Source organism: Crinia signifera, unplaced genomic scaffold, assembly GCF_055691185.1.
Source record: "Crinia signifera unplaced genomic scaffold, ASM5569118v1 HAP2_SCAFFOLD_883, whole genome shotgun sequence".
Classification (NCBI taxonomy): Eukaryota; Metazoa; Chordata; class Amphibia; order Anura; family Myobatrachidae; genus Crinia; species Crinia signifera.
Window position 1 is genome coordinate 6,436 of NW_028142799.1, and position 16,154 is coordinate 22,589.

The 16,154-nt window shown below is 49.2% G+C and overlaps 1 long non-coding RNA gene across 2 annotated transcripts; it reads right to left on the reverse strand.

Annotated features, from left to right (window-relative positions):
• Window positions 1-1,429: 1,429 nt before the first annotated feature.
• On the reverse strand, window positions 1,430-11,905 carry LOC146056751 (uncharacterized). 2 transcript variants are annotated; one of them, XR_014469393.1, is made up of 3 exons: window positions 11,597-11,905; window positions 9,546-9,814; window positions 1,430-1,626 (listed from the first exon to the last, which is right to left on the reverse strand). It is a non-coding gene; the product is annotated as an uncharacterized LOC146056751 (long non-coding RNA). The 2 variants fall into 2 exon arrangements; XR_014469394.1 differs by lacking the exon at window positions 1,430-1,626 and adding an exon at window positions 3,042-3,076.
• Between the last annotated feature and the right edge of the window lie 4,249 nt (window positions 11,906-16,154).

Consider the following 16,154-nt stretch of genomic DNA (forward strand, 5'->3'; position numbering starts at 1 on the left):
CCGCCCCTAGGCCGGTGCCTCACGTGCCTAATGGGAAATTCGGCTCTGCCCATTCTGGTGGGTCTGATTTGTCTAGAAGGGGTGTCAAAATTTGTAATCTCGGTCTTGACCAATAGGTCCTTCAAGTTTGGGCCGCGCTTGTAGCTCGGCATCAGCTTGGTGTCTTTGAACACCGGTAGCTCGGGATCCGAACGCACAATTTCCCACCAGTTTTTTACTCTGCTGGTGGTTTCTCGGCTGGCAGAGCTAAAGTCATTAACCCATGGAATACATGGCTTTATGACTTTAGGTGTTGCACCTGTGATAAGAGTGGTGCGCTCACACGCCAGAGCCCTGGCCTTGGCTTTAAGTAGGCCCTGTCTGGGGTAGCCTCTGTCCTCGAACTTCTGCTGCATGATGTCCAGTTGGTGATGGGTTTCAGAGTCGGTATCAGTGATCCTGCATACTCTCAAAAACTGAGTATGGGAGACTCTCCACCGTGTTGCGTGGGTGCGAGCTGTTGTGTCTAAGTATAGTATTGCGATCTGTCTGTTTGACATACAAAGAAGTGTGTGTAAATCCCAAAAATACAAATGTGTAAAAAATAGGCGTATTTCTGCCTACGAATACACCTATTTTTTACGAATCCATTTTGGTACATTTCCCCCGATGTATACATAGTATATATATACACGCTATACTGCTGTTCTGTTCTCAAAGACAACATGAAGCATATATATCACTTGTGGAGCCGATATTTATGGTACAACACGCCCCTGTAATTCTCACATTCATAGAGATCCCACAGCACATCTCCCCCATGTGTTAGAGCCTGACATCTCCGATTTACAAACATGATCATTAGCGATCAGTTTGACCATGTTATTATTGTATACAGAGATCCATATGTAACACACCCGTCCGGATCCCTGTGTTAACACCATACAATTGTCACGCTAGATGCGGTGACATCTTCTTCACATCACTTCTTAAACATTGCTCGGGCAGTAGTCCCGTGGCATCTGAAATTTACACTTCAAACTTGCACCATTTTTTAACATTGTTTTACTGTTTTAATGTAGGTTATTTATGTGCCATTTATGTGTTGTTATAGGCAGAAGCCAAACCCGGATCCTGGAGCGGAGGTTGTCATACAGAAGTGGGCGATACGGTGGGGTCACCATAGCAACCCATCTACAACAGAGGGGAGCGTGATGATGCAGTGAGGCTCCGCCCACTGACATCCGCCCGCACCGGAAGCCGCACTGGACGCAACCGGGACGCTCCACGTACGGGAATGGTGAGTATGCACATGCTGTATGTATTTAAATGTTTGCTGTGTCACCCGCACGCGTTGTACACCTTGACAAAGGGGTATCCAGTCCCCGAAACGTCGGTCACCTCCAATAAACACATTGTTAAGCCCATGGAGTGCCGCTGCCTGCTTGGATAATTCCTTAGATAGATAGATACCAGAAAGAACCCCCACTGGGGGAATAAACAGCACTCACCAGTCTGTAGTTCAATGGAGGTACAACCAGGAGGTAATCCAAAGTTTATTTTCTGCAAGAGAGATCTTCTGACGTTTCGGTCCCCGCTGGTACCTTTATCAAGGCAGCCACTGTGTCAAATAGTCGCAACTTAAATCTGTGTGGGAAGGGGGATATATAGCCTTTGAGTATAAAGAAATATAAAAATATATGATACAGCCAGTACAGGATATGGCGGGTGAGCCAGTGAGAGGGACTATAGAGAGGTAGGGCAGGGGGATCAGAGGCGGTCCTGCAGCGATGCATAACCCACAACAGAGAGAGCCGGCACCGGGAAGAGTGATCCCTGGAGAGGACAAGGGCCTGTGCAGTGCTGTGAGCTGCTGACCTGTAAGGAGCGGAGGCTGCGCAGCTGTGAGACCAGGAATGGCGCCAGGAGAGCTGGGGGGAGAGGGGGTAACTGGTTACCGCCTCGTGTAGGGGGCGCAATAGATATGGGATGCTTTGCCAAGCTGCAGTGTGGGTAGGGGGTAGTCAGCCTCCTTTTGGATACAGAAAACACAAGGGGGTACACTGCGCTAAGAATAAACGGTAATAAACAAATGTGTGCCAAGGATAAAAAAGGTAATAAATTTTAATTAAAAAAACATATAAGAGAACATATGGTGTGACATATAAATGTGGGTGAATTCACCAAGTAAAATCAATAAGGGGGTGTTAAAAATTGTCCAGTGAATACGGTACCGTATTAATATAGCCACTGATTCTCCTATTTAGAATAAATGTCCTCCGTTCGGGTTCAGTCCTGGGTGGGCCCTTTTCTTAGGGTCCCCAGTTGGTATCCGTGATGTTTTTGGGATAATAAATAAGGAGACTGGTCCGGATCAAAGCAATAGTAGGTGGCAAGGTCCAAAACTGGATAGGGAGCACCCTCTTAGTTCACCAACGCGTTTCGCCAGGAGTTGGCTTTATCAAGAATACCACTCCATACCTATTCCTACCGCGGGTGTCTCTGGACCTTTGGTCACATCAAGACCCAGCTACCTATAAGGAGACAATCTAGGAACGGACCTACTCATCAGTGGCTATATTAATACGGTACCGTATTCACTGGACAATTTTTAACACCCCCTTATTGATTTTACTTGGTGAATTCACCCACATTTATATGTCACACCATATGGCGCCAGGAGAGCCAGGCTCCTCCAAGTCCCCTACTGCTGCCACCTGCCAGAGGGAAGGGAACCGCGCTGCCCCCACTAGCTGCCAACCACAGGAGGAGCCCCAAACCCAGAGAGAACAGAATGATGTGTGCTGCCGAGGTGTCCTACATAGTGCCTGCCTGTGGAGGAGCCGAGAGGGTGAAGACTAGAACCTCAAGGAAGAAGGTGCTGAGGGGGTAAATTACCTGGGAGCACACCCAGCCGGAGGATTCTCCTGAAGTTGCTCCGAAGAAGATAGAGGACGCAGCAAGTGGAGACCAAGGTGCGCAGGCACCGCGAAGGACACCCGCTCTCGAGGAACCAGGACTGGAGGACATGCAAAGGACCCCTAGCTGGAGACCTGTAGAAGCCCCCTCAGTGGTGCGGAGCTGCCCGTAGAGATGCCTGCCCGAAAGTAAGTTAAGAACACGATGTAACATCAAGGACAGGAGCTGCTCAGAGGACAGGTGACAGCCCAGCGGAGGAGAGGATAGAGGAGGATCCCCAGCCTGATAGGAGCCGGGGGTGGAAGCAGAGGCCGACCCAGAACAGCACAACAGGCGGAGCAGAGGACGACCCAGCACCTCCTGCTGCAGGAGCCGAGGACACGGGACACAAGGCAGACGTCAGGCTCATGGCAGATGCTGTGCGGCTGTGGTACAGGTATATGTGCGCTGTTGTGTGTTTATGCTGGGCGTTATGGGTAATAGAGGAGGTTTCTTTTTTAGGATGTCGGTATGTGGTAGACTCGCTAGTTATAGGATGTGTAGTATGCTAGGGTTTGTGGTTATAGTGGATGTATTTGTGTATGCAGGGCACCATTTGCGGATGTACTAAAAGGATGATCACAAAAAGGGATGATCGGGATGATTGCCTGCAGTTCCTATTCGCACCACTAGATGTCACAATTTTTTTTACTTCAACTGAGAATTTGTATGTTGGACACTGGTTGTGTATCCTGGACAGTCGGTAGAATAGGTAATCAGCGCTCAGTATCATTCTGTGGAGTTTTCGTAGCTTCTTAAAAGAAGCTGTAAGCACTGCACAGGGAGGCCAGGCAGCGTCTCCCCTGTGCACAGTGAGCTGACAGGACGCGCTTCTGTCAGCTCCTGCTGTGCTAGCAGTGTGAGGATTCACTAATGAGAATCCTCACACTGTGCCTACCTAGCTAGTGTAAAAGTTAATAAAATAATAAAAACCCTAACTAACTCTACTCCTTCGGCTGCTCCGGCAGCCCTTTAGAATAGCACCCACTCCAGTGGGCACCTAACACGAACTGAGGAGTCTGGGATGCAGTAGGAGAGGAGCCTACCCTCCAAAAGCTTTAGGATAGGTGCCTGGCTCCTGCGGACCCTCCTACATCCCAATGTGAAGCTGTGTCACCAGGACCATTGAAAGAGAAAAGTATGTGCTGCACATACTTTTTGTACTTGCTTTTCATCGCATTGTATGCACAACGCATGTACAAGGATGAATGCGATGCGTGCTATTTAAGCTCAAAATGCACGCCCGCATCGAGACGTGTATGGGCACCTTAAGTCAGAGAGAACCTGAGAATTCTGACTGGGAAGTGCAATTAACAGGTCAGATGTGGACTGCTGCTTTGAAGTTGGATATCTCCATTTCTCCAGGGCCGATTTTAAAAATGCTGGTATCCCTGGAAAAAGGGGATCCTCAGCTATCAGAGTATGGCCCTTATACACCTGGGGCCCCAGAGCAAGTGCCCATTAAGCCCATACGAAAAGACCGCCCTGGTCCCGGTTCGCTGACGTCATCTGGGGGCGATTATGCTGTGTACACACGGGGGCGATAGGGGCTGAAATAGCTGGGAATATGGTTGCTGAGCGACCATATTGCCAGTGATTGGAGTGTGCACCAGCGATAAATCGCCGGGTGCGCGCTCCCGTTTTCACAAAACGGGACACTGGGCAATATAATCTAGCAATATATTGCCAGCGATCATATTGCCCCGTGTGTACGCACCTTTATTCCTAACAATTTTGCTGCACCCGTCATCTTGAAACGTGCACATGTCCCTTTGTTGATGAATTTACAAGACTGCCTAATTAGAGCAATAATTGATATTTGCGTGGAGATTAATAACAGTATTACAGACACACATGCTATGACCGATAACACACACGTAACAGACTTATTTTAATTTTTTTTCTAATGCACTTTATTTCACATTTATCACTTTTCACTTATGTTTTTAATATTTCGCTGTCCTTAATAAATGATTCAATAAACATCATGTTTTAGCCAATTCTCTGTTTCTTGGGTCACTTTATTAATGTACCTATAACATTAATCAGAACATTAATATATGCTAACCTAGATTGCCCCTTGTAGGAATACTTTATCTTTCTTTGCTTCCAAGTCTAATACATATTCCTGGGTGCGCCTCCCCCATTACCAATTGATACTTAATATAGTAATGCAGGGGTGAGATAGCTATACCAATTACAGGCCGTTCGGATTGATAGCCTCTATCTATTAACCTGTATCAGCGATATCAGATGGTCGACAGTCATCAGGTCGACATACTGCAAAGTCGACATGGGTCTAGGTCGACAGGTCATTAGGTCAACATGGTCTAGGTCGACTGGGTTTTTCACTGGATTTTTGGGGGGTTTTTTGAGCCGACATGTGCCGACAGGCGGAATTTCATGCCCTACCATCCACTAGGGCAGGCGTTCCCAACCACGGTCCTCAAGGCACACCAACAGTGCAGGTTTTAGTAATATCCAGGCTTCAGCACAGATGGATTAATCCAAATCACAGGTACTAATTAAGTCACCTGTGCTCAAGCCTGGATATCATTAAAACCTGTACTGTTGGTGTGCCTTGAGGACCGTGGTTGGGAACGCCTGCACTAGGGTGCGGTGGGAGAATAACATAGAGTGCCAAGCACAGCCAGACATGCGAGGGGATGCGGTGCACTTAATCCTGTGTCCATGTTGACTGTGTCGGCATTCGGGTAAAAAAAAAAGTACAAAACCCCATGTTGAGCTAGACCAGTGGTAGCCAACCCTAGCCTTCGAGAGCTACCAACAGTTCACATTTTACAGACAACCTAGCTGCTGCACAGCTGCACTCATTAATCACTGGCACATTTTAAAAGATACAGATGGAGCTAATTAGCTCACTTGTGATTCTGTGAGGAGACCTGCAAAACATGCACTGTTGGTAGCTCTCGAGGACTAGGGTTGGCTACCCCAGAGCTAGACCATTTTGACCTAATGCTTTTTTGGACCAAATGACCTGTTGACCTTGACCCATGTCGACCTTGCAGTATGTTGACCTAATGACTGTCGACAATCTTTAGGTCGACCATATGATCCTTACCTGTTTCAGCAGGGGCGGATTGGGATGAAAAACCAGCCCGGGAAATTTATGAAAGCAGCCCTAATGGGGGTGGAGTCTGCTGAGGGGGTGGGGTCTGTGAAAGGGGGCGGGATCCCTACTTATAGGGTAGAATTCCAGGTTGCATGCAGTTGCGGCCTTTCTTGCAACTTTTGCTGCAGTTGCATCTGCAGCTATATGCTAATGCCATTACACTGCCCTGGTGCATGGCCGTGCACCAAATATATGGACTGGCCCCGCAGGAAAATACAAACACATTTGCACCAGCAGGAAAAAAAAAACATCAAAATCAATTTGCCCCCCACAGGAATAAACACATTGTCACCCCTCTCCCCCCCAGATAAAACACTGGCTCAAATAGAAAACAATGATATTTACTGATAGCCCAAACAGGTAAAATAAATACATTGACCCCTGACAGGGCAAACATTAACCATTAGCCCCCACAGAAATAAAATAAAAACACATTGAGCTCCACACACACAAAAAAGTGTGGAAAGTATATGTCCCTGGGGTGGGGGTACTGTGGCTAGGAGGACTTGGGGTAGCATGGACAGTGTATGTTCCTGGGGGGGCAGGGATATTGTCGGTAGTGTACAAGTCAGAGAGGTATATACTGGAAGCCAGGGGTTTGAGCGGATAGTGGCTATGGGTGGGTACTGTACAGTGAGGCCTGGAGGGGAGCAGGGGGCAGGCTGGGAGCAGTAGTCGGAAGCAGAGGCAGGCTGGAGTAATAGTAGTGTGGATAAGGGGACAGGCTAGGAGCAGTAGTGGGAAGCAGGGGCAGGCTGGAGTAGTAGTGCAGATAAAGGGACAGGCTAGGAGCAGTAGTGGGAAGCAGGGGCAGGCTGGAGTAGTAATAGAGAAGATAAGGGGACAGGCTAGGAGCCGTAGTGGGAAGCAGGGGCAGGCTGGAGTAGTAATAGAGAAGATAAAGGGACAGGCTAGAAACAGTAGTGGGAAGCAGGGGCAGGCTGGAGTAGTAATAGAGAAGATAAGGGGACAGGCTAGGAGCAGTAGTGGGAAGCAGGGGCCGGCTGGAGTAATAGTAGTGTGGATAAGGGGACAGGCTAGAAACAGTAGTGGGAAGCAGGGGCAGGCTGGAGTAGTAATAGAGAAGATAAGGGGACAGGCTAGGAGCCGTAGTGGGAAGCAGGGGCAGGCTGGAGTAGTAAAAGAGAAGATAAGGGGACAGGCTAGGAGCAGTAGTGGGAAGCAGGGGCAGGCTGGAGTAGTAATAGTGAAGATAACGGGACAGGCTAGGAGCAGTAGTGGGAAGCAGGGGCAGGCTGGAGTAGTAGTAGTGTGGATAAGGGGACAGGCTGGGAGCAGTAGTCGGAAGCAGGGGCAGGCTGGAGTAGTAATAGAGAAGATAAGGGGACAGGCTAGGAGCAGTAGTGGGAAGCAGGGGCCGGCTGGAGTAGTGGGAGTGTGGATAAGGGGACAGGCTGGGAGCAGTAGTGGGAAGCAGGGGCCGGCTGGAGTAGTGGTAGTGTGGATAAGGGGACAGGCTGGGAGCAGTAGTGGGAAACAGCAGCAGGCTGGAGTAGGAGTAGTGTGGATAAGGGGACAGGCGGGAGCAGTAGTGGGAAGCAGGGGCCGGCTGGAGTAGTGGTAGTGTGGATAAGGGGACAGGCGGGAGCAGTATTTGTATGGTTATAGCTAGGCTGCAAAGAATTATTATTAGGGTTAGGCTGAGTTGTGTGTAGAAGTAGGTTTAGGCTGCAGGGGGGCAGGGGGTGTATGGTTAGGTTGTGTGTGTGTTTTTTTTAGTTAGGGTAAGGCCTGTGAGGGATATGAGTAGGGTTAAGGTTAGGCCGCAGGGGTGCGAGTATGGTTAGGGTTAGGCTGTGTGTGTGTGGGGGGGGGGTTCAGTGGCGTAACTAGAAATTTTGATCCCCTCAGCCAAAAACAATTGGACTGTTTCTTGGCAATTCGGCTCCCAGTGCAAAAAGTAAAAAAACTGGAACAATGGCCATGGCCTTACAATGGTGTGGTCTCAAAGGAAATGATGTAGAGAGGCAGTGGGTGACAGTGAAAAGGTAACAGGAAGAGGCAAAGAGTGATGTCTAAAAAAGTCAGAGACCAACAGGAGAGAGAGGGAAATGGGGAGATAGTGACAGTCACACCGGGGAAAGGTAGAGGGTGATGTAGTGGACGATGGGGATGGATAGTGGGAGATAGAGTGGCAGTGGTTTACAAAGAGAGACAAAGGGTGATAGAGATAAGCAGTGGGTGACCTCAGGGAGAGAGTAAAAGAGGTAGTAAGTGGATGATGCCAGGGGAAGGCAATGTGTGACAGAGGATGGCAGGTAGAGGCATTGGATGACAGAAGAGAGAGGTGACAGAAATAGAGAGTGGGGAAAGAGGAGGGAGGGGGGGAGAGGGGACAGAGGGAAAGAAGGGAAGGGGGTAAGAGGGGAAGGGTGGAGTGGGATAGAGGGGAATGGATAGGGAGAGAGGCGGAGAGAAGGGTAAGAGGGGGAGAGAAAGGAGGGAGATAGAGAGGGGTAGAGGGAAATGACGACTGTCGTCTCTCCTCCACCCTGATCACTGCTTCCCATGCTAGAGTACAGGACTTTGCCCGTGCTGCACCCCCTCAGTGGAACGCACTCCCTCGCTCCATTAGACTCTCCCCGACCTTGCAAAGCTTCAAACAGGCACTGAAAACTCACCTATTCATCAAAGCGTACCCTTCCACTGCATAAACCAGCTGGTTCTCCGACCCCCTGCCTGTTTACATCCTGCTATCTAACCACCACCCACTCGCTTGCACCTCTTGCAATCTGTCTGTCTCCCCTTCCTACTAGATTGTAAGCTCCTCTGAGCAGGGCCCTCTTCCCTCCTGTTGTCAAAGCCCACTTCTCTTCACATTTCACTCACAGCTCTCCTATACTCCAACACTCAGTGACCATCTTTGTCCGCATACTCCTCTCCATCATTGGCATCAAGCCTCTACTGTAGTTGTATGTTGATTGAGTCCTCACTACTTATATCCAAGCTGTAATGTGTATTGATCTGTGGCGCTCTTTATTTGTACTGTATTTTTGTTATTTATTCAATGTTATGCCAAGCTTTGTCTCCCTGTATTGTTCCTTTGTACGGCGCTGCGAAACACTTGTGGCGCCTTATAAATAAAATTATAATAATAATAATGGAGAGGGAGAGACAAAGTAAAAGAGGATGAGAGGGAGGGAGATAGAGAGGCTAAGGATGTAGAGAGAGAGAAGGGGGGAGGAGGAGAAGGAGAGAGAGGAAGAGAGAGAAGGGAGAGAAGGAGAGGAGAGAGAAGGAGAGGAGAGAGAAATAGAGAGGAGGGAGAAATCAGCTGTAAAGGAAAGGAGAGAAAGGAAAAGAGTGACGGAGGGGTGGATAGAGATAGAAAGGGAGAGTCGGAGAGAGAGAAAGAGGGAGTTATGTAACATTGGTGCAAGTGTGGTGTGAAGCAGCTTGTGAGGTAGAGGGCCATACTGCCACATCCTAAGCTGCGCTCGACCCCCCGACTTACCTCCGGCTGTCAGCTCCAGGCTGCTGCACAGCTCCTGCTTCTAGTTGCCAGCTCCCGGCAGCTGCGAGTGTCCGATCCGATCTCCAGGCTCGTGCTTCTAGATATCAGCTTCCGGCTAGCACCAGGTTCATACCTCAGCTCCTGACTCTTGCTTCTGGTGTCAGCTTCAAGCAGCTTTGTGGGTCAGGCTCCCGTCTCTAGCTGTCTGCTTCTGGTTCCCGCAAGGTTCAGACCGCAGTTCCCGTCTCTGGTGTCAGCTGCAACTTAAACTAGATTTAAAAAAAATAAGCACCAAAATGACGGGGGGATGTTAGCGTAAAGTCCCTTACAGCCCTACCACAGAAGGCATTCTATACGGCATAGTCTACCCTCACAACACAGGACCCCAGACTCTCCCCTTACTATGTAGCATCCATCACCCCTCACCCAGCACAGCACCCCTCATTTAAAACCCCTCTTCAAGCACAGCACAGATCACAGCAGAGCACCCATCCCTGTATGCCATCTCGCCACACTCACCAACCCTGTTCCAGCACAACACAGCAACCAACACCTATCCCAGCATGTCAGCACCCCTAACCCTTCTTCCTGCACAGCAACCCCCACCTACCAGCACCGCACAGATCACAGCAGCAGCACCGATCTCCCTACACAGCACTCAGTGGCGGAACTAATGTCTAGTAGGCCCAGGTGCAAACATATGTTTTAGGCCCCCACCAACCTGCCTCCCACCACAGGACGTCAGCCGCCCGCCCAGGTCTAGGACCTGACTCCGCAAGTCTAAGCCAACCAGAATCAGGTCCTACAGTATATCTCTACACTGAAAGAAATCACTACATTACAGTACATTGCCCCCACTCCTCTACACTACATTGCCTCCACTCCTCTACACTACAGTACATTCCCTCAATATGCAGCACTATATCACTACACTGTAAATGCTACACTACAGTGACATTACAGCTTGTCTTCACTCCCTCCAGCTCAGTGGCCAAAGTCTGCAGTATGCTGTGCCCTGACCCTGCTCTTACACCCCCCCGGGAGCCCAGCTTCTGCCTACTGCACCTATACTGTTAGCTGAAATATAAGTTACAAAGCATGGAGACGCAGTTGGTTAGACACATCATCTCACCGCTGGCCATGCCCAGAGCCCCATTCTGCCTGTATCAAAGCATATGACAGCTCTGGGATGGGGGAAGGGATTAAGCAGATTAAATGGGAAGGTAGGTTGCACTGTGGCAGAGGAAATGCAGATGGCATGCCTGCCCTGCAGAAACTGTCCCTTAAAGCAGTGGTTCCCGACCCTGGTACTCAAGTACCCCCAACAGTGCACATTTCCAGGTCACCCAGCAGGTGCACTCATTATTCAGACACGTTTTAAAAGATCACAGGTGGAGCTAATTATGTCACCTGTGATTCTGTGTGGAGACCTGGAAAATGTGCACAGTTGGGGGTACTTGAGGACCAGGGTTGGGAACCACTGCCTTAAAGGATGGCCTCCCCTTTTCTCCTTCAGTCTAAACTGCCCCCTCCTTCTTTGGCTACTGTACTCTAATGCATGATCCAGATGAAAAAATGACAGGGGGTGCACTAATTGGGGGGAGAATGGTTACTAGTGTGGCTAGATACGGGAGTATGGAGGAGGATTAGTGGGAGAAACAAGAGGAGAGAGAAGGAATAGTGGGTGGATGGAGCAGGAGAGAGGAGGAAGAGTGGGTGGATGGAGCAGGAGAGAGAAGGAATAGTGGGTGGATGGAGCAGGAGAGAGGAGGAAGAGTGGGTGGAAGAGCAGGAGAGAGGATGAATAGTGGGAGAGTAGGAGAGAGGAGGAATAGTGGGTGGGTGGATGAGCAGGAGAGAGGAGAATTATGGTGTACATTGGGGCAGTTGGGCCAGGGATGGTAATCTCAGAGCAGCTAGGTGCCATTTTGCAGTGTCAGGGTCCTGGCTGAAAGCACCCCATTACAGCTGCTGTAATTGAAATGGGCAGGGGAGGGCAAACTAACATGCACACACAGTGACAAACACACTGTACAGTGGAAGTGCATTACCTGTCAGTACCCCGATGAATCATACCCTCAGCCACCACCTTTATAGAACTGGAGCTTCATTCTTCTGACACAGGAAGTTCAGCAGCACGCAGCAGCAGCCTGTGCAGGGAGAGTGTAGAGTGGAGCCCCCAGGCATACAAATCAAGTGAGGAACACATTCGATCCCTGCCTGTTCTGCTTGTCACCAAGCCGGCTCCTCTGGCTGCTGATCCCCCGAGGTAGGCACCCGACCGCTGCAGCGCTGCTTCTGATTCCCAGCAGCAACCATCGCCCTGAAGTGCGGATTCTTCAGTAATGTCCACAGCTGTGTCTGCTTTCATTGCCGCTTTGAGTGCCCTACTCAAAGCATCAATGAAAGCAGACACAGCTGTGGACATTACTGAAGCATCCGCACTTCTCTCTCCCAGCAGCCGCTCACATACATTTAATTTTTTGCGCGGCTTCAGAGCTCCGCTGTCGGGCTGTAAGCACCGCGGGAGGTGCTGTGTGCGGCCGCACATGCGCACCAGCCCTCCCGCGGCCATTTCAACTTCGGCCACAGCCGCGGCCATGTTTATTCAGGGCATTTTGCTGCGGCCGCGGCCGGTAACCGCGGAGATGGCGGTTTGGTGGCCGCGGCCCAGCCAGGGAGGGTGGGCGGCCGCTATGACTCTAAAATGTGCCGGCCCACCGGGAAACGGCCCGGTTTCCCGGTGGGCCAATCCGCCCCTGTGTTTCAGCAAGGGGTGTGAGGCCAATTTCTCTCCTGGGAATGGAGAAATATCTGTGTTTAGAGCCAGACTAGAATCACGTCTGCCCGCAGACAATAGATCGGGTATCATTTTTTTATTTTTTTTTATGTATGTTTGACAAAGGCCATACACTTCACTGGAGGCGAAGATCCGCAGACGAAGGCCAGAGCATACAGCTAATTGCTGCCGATCCTACTATTAAAAAAGAAAAAGGAATGTATTGTATACACAGAACATCGAACATGCCTTCCAACTTTTACCAATAGATCAGTGGGACCTGCATGCAGCTGGCCCTGGAAAGGGGCGGGGCTATGTGCAACGGGGGCGGGACCGGGCATCGAGGCCCCGGGTTTTCCATCCTCTTTGCCAGCGTACCCAGCCCCGTCTCTCCTTGCTGCGCACGGCACCTATCCAGCAATCACCGGCTGCTCCACAAAGCAGAGCAGCCATGATCACCTCCCCTCAAGGGACATCAGGGCAGGCTCCAAATAGCGGGACCATACCACTGTAATCAGGACAGTTGGGAGGAATGCTATAAATACATTATCATGTAGCGCCTATTATTCCTGTTGTCCGACTCTACCTGTATGACTACATGTGAAGGAAAACACAGAGGCTGCTTCTTTTGCCCAACGTTTGGGAATTTATGCTATTTTAGTTTTCGGAACTTGTCTCCTGTCCTACATAACAGTTTATAGACGCTGTGACCAGGGGTGAGGGTCATTAAGTCGACAGTAATTAGATCTTTTGGTCGGCAGTGAAAAGGTCTACATATGAAAAACATCGACCTGGTTTAAATTGATGCTGAAAACGGTCGACACAATCCAAAAGGCTGCATGAAAAAGGTCAACACAGGAATAGGTCGACATGAGTTATTAAAGAAAATTGTGTATGTGGAAATCTGCTGACACGGGCACTGTATAAGTGTACAGCGACACGGACACACAGCTCCAATTTCTATTCACTTTTTTCTTAATGCACTTTTTTAATTTTAACCTATTTTGCTGTTTTGTGCCAATGAATAAACTGTATATTTAGAACAATTGGTCTGTACACAGACTCCGTCCTGCCCCCACTTAAAGTTATTCCTCCTGGTTATATATGGTGGCTAATTATTAATATTATGTAGTTTGAGCAGAAAATATTGTGGTATCAGTGGATGAGTCAAAAACTCAGGCTGCTCCCGGATCCGAAGGCGCTACACCCCACGCCCCTGAAACAGCAGACACTGGAGGAGGATTCAAACCCGTGGTGGCTCAGCCTGAGTGGCTGTCCCAGACGCTGAACTAACGGTACACGCCACTGTACCAGCCACTCATACACGGACTGTTCGTGTATCTCGTAGCTACAATGCAGTGACGTCATTCACGCTGTGCCGCACCATCGCCACCTATTGGCAGCTGCTGGAACTACACCTGGCACATAATGCATCGTCATCACTGCTGCTCCCCCTACATGAGCACTCTGCCGGCTGTTCTGATGGAGGCAGTCACTGACTGGGACGCCATGCCCCTGCGTAGAAGAAGCGGCTGGTAAGTGCACATGTGCAGAACACCCCCTGAGCATTGAGCAACCTGTGGGTGAGGACTGGAGCTCAGTCTGTATGTTGGTCATGTATGTGACTCCCACAGGGCTGCTGCATGGTGCTCCTGGGGATATCTATGTGTATGGGCATACCAGTGTATCCTCAGCAGCGCTACTCTATGGCTCAGGTTGTAATATCTCAGCCCCAGTGCTGTCTGCATTATTATACACTGTATATTATCTATCTGCTTTCCCAAAGTGTGACACAGGTGTATATAGACCAGATTATAATCTATGGGAAGCCTCTGTGTGTATACCATATGTTCTCTCTCTGCTGCAGTAGCTATGCGCGCTTTGCTATGTTCTATGATAATAAACACATGTGAGTGTAATGGTAAATATGTGCCCGGCATGCCAATGTGGTGAGATACAGGTGAGCCAAACCGTACTGGCTAGCAAACTGCACGTAGCCATTAGTGCAGATGTAGGATAACTGGGCATACTGTATATAGGCTGGGATCACTGCTGCGTTCAGGTGACACCAAGTACATGTCACCCGCCGGGATTGCTTGCTGGATGGTTATACAGGGATTATTGTCACATTAGTTATACTGTAGTCTAAAGTGTATACTGTATTATCTACCATCCTAATGGGGCATACACACAGGGGGCGGGATGTACTAAAGGGAAAATGTGATAAAACGGGGGTTTTACCGCATTTTCCTATGTACCATTATCCGTCCGCCCCATCTCCGCCTGGCAGGGTCTCTCAACCTCTGGGTGGCGATACCCTATAGATGCCTATGGGCTTCTATCGCCGCCCGCCGTCCTTGCGACCCATCCTCCATCGATCTACTCCTCCCTTAGCAGGTGTCACAGCCGGGAGGACATCCGGCTGTAGGGAGGAGGAGGAGAGGCAGGGGGACACTGACAGCCGCCAGGATGTGACGGAGACCCCCGCACACCACATTACAGGTATCGCGGGGGTCTCCGTCACCACAACCCGATGCTAGCCGCATATGTTAGTACATATGCGGTAGCATCGCGGCGGCTGGCGATTTACATTAATACATCCCGCCCAGGGGAATATGAGGCTTATTTCTAAGTGATCTGACTAGATCGCTTAGAAATGAAAAAAGGATCACTCCACGTGTATACCCTCTGGTGATGACGATTGCGCGGTCCCGCGCGTCGCTGTTGCCTGACTAGATTTACACTGCATCCAGTTATAAATCTAGTCATCGCCAGTGTTCTCACACCAGAGAACACTGGCGATGACAGATTGTTCAGCACACAATGCTGAGCCATCTGTGCTTAACTGCAAACTTAGCACAGAGGCTCACTTGCACTGTGTGTGCACAGCTTTAGGGATGGACGTCTTTGCAATTGATGACAATAGTGCATACACACTATTGTGCAATGGATGACCATCAATGTTTTTACCTATTGATGGTGATCCATTTTCTTTGACTGATTGGATTGTGGGCCAATCAAAACATGTAGGCGGTGCTTCATGAGTGTTGGGGCAGAGCTATGCTGGTGGTAAGGGTTGCTGGTCTTACTGTACTGCATATTAAAATAATAATAATAAAAAATATATATATAATTTATGTAAGGTGCTAAACAACATATAATGGTGATTCAATTGTTTTGTGCACCCGTAGCTCTTGCCTAATGTAGTGGGAGCTAAAGAATTGTTCGCAGCACTTGCCCTGGTCTTGTTGGCTGCATTTTTGCGCCCTAAATAAACTAGATGCAGCTTATTGCCCTACTGTGCGCGAAGGGTGCGAGGAGAAATCCAGGTGACGTGCAGCCTGGGAGTCGGGTCACCAAACAATTGACTTTGATTTTAAAGCTCGTTTGTCACTGAGCGCCCTTTAGCTGTTTTGAAACTACACATCCCAGCATGCCTTGCCATAGTTTTAGTATTCCCTAATAGCAGAACTGTGGCAAGGCATGATGGGACTTGCAGTTTCACAACAGCTGGCGGGCCATAGTTTGGACATGATTGGTGTATTGGGTTCGTTAGCTGTTCACTAGCCTTTTGCACAAACCACTTTGGCACATATGGAGATGTAATCTCTTTATTAGTCTTTTTATTAGTCTTGCACTCTACTATTACATATAATGCATGCCTTGACACCGTTTCACCGTTCGTGACACCCAAAATGTCGTTAAAATATTTGTTCCAACCAGATTGTTGCTCGGAAAATGTCCAAACTTTTTTTATTTCTTTACATTTTTGAAATACACAAAAAAGGGATTTTTGTAAGAACTTACCGTTCGAATCCCTTTCTCTGATA